The sequence below is a fragment of the Phoenix dactylifera genome, unplaced genomic scaffold (genome assembly GCF_009389715.1).
Source record: "Phoenix dactylifera cultivar Barhee BC4 unplaced genomic scaffold, palm_55x_up_171113_PBpolish2nd_filt_p 000367F, whole genome shotgun sequence".
NCBI lineage: Eukaryota > Viridiplantae > Streptophyta > Magnoliopsida > Arecales > Arecaceae > Phoenix > Phoenix dactylifera.
Window position 1 is genome coordinate 233,999 of NW_024067821.1, and position 5,769 is coordinate 239,767.

The following is a 5,769-nucleotide window of genomic DNA, read 5'->3' on the forward strand; positions in this document are numbered from 1 at the left end:
TAGATCTTGACACCATAATAAAAGATTAATGTAGGATTAATACCTTTTATGATGGATGAAGCTTGTGGATCTGATCCTCGTCTTCGCAGCCACGCACACGAATGGCCTCTACGAGAAGTCCACGCGAAGTTCTTGAAGAGATCCAATCCTACGGAAGTGCTAGCTTGCGCATAATTTCTTGAGGCTGAAATTTGATCTTCCCAACGCTATTAACTTTTGATCCGCCTTCTTGGAAGAACTTGGAGGAAAGATTTAAAGGGATTGAAGAGGATTTAGATCTGATCTAAAAACTCTTATCAGGGACCCCTAATACTAATGGCACGATGGACTTAGAGGAGGAAGAAATCGGCTAGATTGAATGCAGAATTTTTTCACGCATGAACTAGGGTTCCTCTCTTTCCTTTTCCCTTTTTTCTTCTTCTTTTTCTCTCTTTTTTTTTTCTTGAATTCGACCACCAGCTGATGGAGGTCCTTTTAATGTTGCTCTCCCACCTAACTTCATGCCAACCATCCCATATTTGTGGAGGGTTTTGTGGGATTTTGAATTTTGAATTCAAAATTCAAGTTCATGTGCCATTACATGATGAAGCTTGATCTAATCTAAACCATTCATCATGTTGCCACTTCCCTCTTTCAATTTCAAAATTCCCATGCCCCCAATCAGATTAGAGGGTCACGTGGTGATTTTGTGGTGATTAAATTCGAAATTCAACCTTAATTAGAAGTGAGACAAAGATAAGGATGACATATGTCATGAAGAGAGAGAATTTGATCTTATCCAATTCTTTTCATGAATTTATCTCTCCATTTCGACCCATCTAATGATGAAAGAGGTCCCTGATGTTGCCAAGTGTCCCATGGCACCATTAAATAAATTAAATTAATTATTAATCATATTAAAAATCAATTTATGGCGCCTTGCATGGATATGTGACAAGTGGATTTCAAGATCCGAACAGTTTCAGATCAAACCCATTTAATTTAATTAAATCCTAACAATTAGAATGATCCAATTACCATGGGTTGAACCTAATCCAATTAGGTCAATCTCTAATTAAGCACAAATTTAATCTAATTTAATTTGGTCAACCTAAGTCCTCTTGATTCAGACCTAATCCAATCAGGTCAAAAACCTTGATTGAGCCCAGAATTGAATCTAATTCAATTTGGCTCATCCTTAGTCTAATTACTCAATCCAATTGAGTTCATTAGCAATCTAATTACTAATCAATCCTCCGATAATTACTTTAATTATTTTATAAGATAATTTGCCAATCGAATTGACCAAATTACCCCTGAATGATTCTTAATCATTCATCAGCCTTCTTGATCAATCAAGAATCTTCTATGCGTGTGACCTCATAGGTTCGAACCTAAGCCGGTAGTATAGGAACGACTTCCTACACTAATCGATGTGACCATCTAGCAATGGTACCCGACGTCCGGATAGGCCGAATATATGCGAAGCAAATATTCTGGAACCTTGAACTATGGTTACTGTATAATTCAATCCCTTTGACTCCTAATGCCAGGATGACTTAGAGCTCACTGTCAACCCTATAATTAGTACATCCATTATGTGATTAACTTTAGATATCCCGTGACTCCTCACTGGGATTACCCTGGCCAAGGTTTTGCTAAATTAATCACAAGACATTATCTCCTGTTTCCAGGAGGGGTCAATTCCATCTCGACTCACAACTGACTACGCAAGTACTTGACTGCACCCAGTGACCTTCCGTCACTGAATTAGAAATCCAGGTAGTCCGGTACCAAAGTACAATGAGTTGCTTGCTAGTCACAAGTTGCGGTCTCAGGTCAGAGGGCCAAACTTATACCCATATCCACTCGGAACATCTCTTGACAGTAGAGCGTTCCGGAATTGGTCACGTTCAGTGAAATATACTCCTACACTTCACCTGTGTGGCATACCAGTGTCTCCACACTCCTTGGTTAAGAGGACAACCAACGTATATGTCACACAACGACCTAATCTTGATAATGCTGTCGTCCTTGTAACAATATATCATTTGGTCGCGAAATAGTTTAAGGACTCGAAGATAAATCCTCCTTTATCATTAATAAGTCCTAAGGACTTCATCATATAAGAGTTCATTTGAAGATGTAAAATGATGAATAATGCCAAAAAATACTTTATTGATTTGTCAATTCATTTAATCATCAACATGCTGACGATTGACATTTAGGATACAATTCCCAACAGTATTTTCCAAAGCTTGCTTCCTCTGATGAATACTCCCTCTTAAATACTTCTCCAACCTCCAAATAGTCCTTCCTGACCGTTGGATTGAAGAAACTAGCCGTTTATAGCCGTTAGGAGTCCAAAAAGCACTTCTGCACAACTAGCCGTTATGCTTCTGCCCGTGCCTGGGTCGACCCAAACTTTTCTTGGGTCGACCCAAACCACTGTTCATCAGACTTGGGTCAGCTCAAGCTTTTCTTGGGTCGGCCCTCTCAGAAAATACAAAACCTTGTATTTCAGCCTTCCTTCACTTGGGTCGACTCAACTCTTTTTGGGTCGACTCAAGGTTGGGTCGACTCAAGGTTGGGTCTACTCAAGTTCAGTTTGGGTCGACCCTCTCAGGGATTCCAGAGACTTGTTTTCTTGAGGCTTGAGGATGGGGTCGACTCAACTTTCACTTGGGTCGACCCAAGTACTGTTCATCCGTGCCATAAGTGCTAGAATGTGCCAGAATGTTTCTTGATGTGCCGGGATCGACTCCACCTCTTCTAGAGTCGACTCCTACTTTGTGCTAAGTGTTCCAAAGGCGTGCCAAACGTATCGGGGTCGACTCCAAACTAATTGGGGTCGACTCTAACCATGTTTTTCTGCACTTTGAAGGTTAGTTATGCTCATTGAAACAACAATATGATATTCCAAGCAAATTATGATGCATGGCACAATAAAGTTTCATACCCTTAATAGTATGAATTGCCCTTTTAGGTATTTTTAACGTGAAACTTTGCCAAAATGGATTCTTGAGCTTTCTACCATTCTCTATTACAAATTTTATCTCGTTATCATTTCTTGAGAGTGGTTTTGACCATATATTCTTAATGTATCGTGAATGTATCGAGGGTGTGTCATTTATCAATGATGTATCGAATATTTCTTCCTTACTCACTTATGTACTGGATTAATTGAGCTAATAGCATTAGCACTTCCATATGGCCTCAATGGCTTTGTAAGCATCAAAATAACACTAGGATCCTCAATCTCCCCCTTTTGATGATTACAAAACATTGAGTATAAGCAAATTGATATTCATGTGAGAAGTAAGGTTTAATGTATAGAAAATGCTTTTGGTGTAATGTTTTCAAATAGTCCAATTTAGAGAATGTATCAATGAACCGAAAGCTCCCCCTATCTTATCCAAGTAGAATGCCTAATGAATTTTAGCTTTGCTTCCCCTTAAAGCAAGAGTTTCAAGCTATGTATCGAGGCAAGAAAAATCTCTATGATTATGTGCCAGATTCAGATTTTCTCTTTGTCAAATGTCTCCCCCTTAAGTGTATAATACATGTCTCCCCTTTAAGTATGCAATATATACCTTTTATATTTTCTCCCCTATTATATTTTTTCTCCTATACTGTTTTTCTTATAGAATTTGCTTCTAGTTTCTCCCTTATATTTTCTTCCCCTTTTTGTTATCATCAAAAAGAATGAATAACAATGAAATGGATAGCATTGTAATGACAATCACAAAGATCATAACTCAAGAGAAACATTATCTATGCCAAAAGCACTATGTTTTAGAGAAGAAATACAAACTACCACAAAGAGCAAATGTAAGTCAAAACAAATACAAAGTCTGGGAGATACTTTAAGAACATACTTAATGATAATGCTTTAGAGTTAATCAGCTTTAACATAATCAACATATTTCAATCTAAGCTGATTGATATTCAATTCAAAACATAAAGCATTATGAGCATATACTCAGATTTTTTTTTTTTTGACAATATCAAAACGATTGCAAAATAATGAAATATTAAGCACAAGACAATATTTCATTCAGTGCATGCCAAATTATTGCAAGAATATGAATTATGTGACTCAAGGCAATACTGTCAGGGCAAGATAATGAGTATAGATCAGAGCCAATTACTATAGTTTTAAAATTATGATTGGATCACATCAAAATCAAGGATGAAAAGTTTGGATTTAAAAATGAGACATTTAAGATGTGAGCCAGAAGAGATCTCTAAATATAGATTCCAAAGATATTTTTCAAATCAAGTGTAGATGGAATCTTTTTCAAGTTATTTCAAGGAGTATCAAGAACAATATTCAAAGAAGGCACGAATGAAAATCCAACATTTTTTTTATAAATATATTAAGTATATAGCAAAATGAGAGCAATCTAATTAATTTTCAGAGTATAGTATAAGAGCAGATAAAGATCAAAACTTATATACTCGAAAAATATAAGATTATGTTGAATCCTTAATTCTTAATGACTTCAAAGTTCTTTCATGATATAAAAATATTGGGGTATAGATATCAAAACATGAATTTATGCAATGTAGGATACATAAAATTCAAGACTTTGAAAGTTCTTTTAGAGCTCTTTTAAAGACTTTATTTTACTCCTTTAAAGATCATAGCATCAAAATCAATTAAAATGAATTGGATCAGGATTGAAACACTAAAGTGCAACCCAATAAGAACTCATAAGTAGATTCCAAGATAAATTTTCGATACTAAGACAGATGGAATCCTTTTCAACTAATTTTCAGAAATAAATGATTTACCGATGAATATAGATGGAAATCCAACTTTCAAAAGATATTCAATGAAACACAAAGTTTAATACCACTTTACATTTAGTATTCTTTGTCTCATCTTTAGATGCGAATTTACACGATTAAGTTCTATATGATCTCTCCCTCTGAAATTTTCTTTCTTCCCCTTAATTAATCATTCCATTTGAGAGTTTAGAGTTTGAAGATAATTTTCAATAAAAAGATTGAGTATTTAAAGCTCCCCCTCAAAAGATGTATTTTCTTTCAAACTTTTTTTTTGTTCTTCTATAATATCAAGAATGTAGAGTGATCCAGAATTTTTCAAAATTTATAGCAATCACTCTTTTTAATCTTTCAAGAATAAATTATATTTTTTCTTATTTTTTTTTGAATATGTATGGAAATATTAATCAGAAAATAATTCTTTTGAAGCTCAAATTTTTTTCAAAAGTAATTACATTTTCTTTCCTATAAGAATTATTGAAGTGAGTTGAAATATTTTAAGCTTTAGGATCATTAACTCTCTCCTTAAAAATAGCTTTTCTTTTTTTTTTAATGATAGAAGCATTTAATTATGCAGGAGTGTATATTCAAAATATTAATTTCTTAGTCATAGTTTTTCAGCAATGTATATATGAAGCACCATAAATCTTTTTAATATCAAAATAACATCATATGTTTAGAACCATTTGTTTGCAATCAAGATCATTGAAAAACACATCATTTAGACCAATTTCAGTACACTTATAAGATAAAAAATGATATGTTTCAGATGCGTATCGGAGCAAACAACCAAGGTATCAAAATTAATTCTATTTTTCTTAAGTTGTAGTTTTTATCTAAGAATCATAGTAAATTATTTCTCCAGCATGATGCAATCTTTGAAGCATATAATGAAAGTTACAAAAATGCAATGATAGAAGCATTTTTAAATTAAGTTTAAGCTTTTATACAAAATCAGATTCTGAATTTTATAAAAATTTTCAAAGAAGCTTTCAGGAT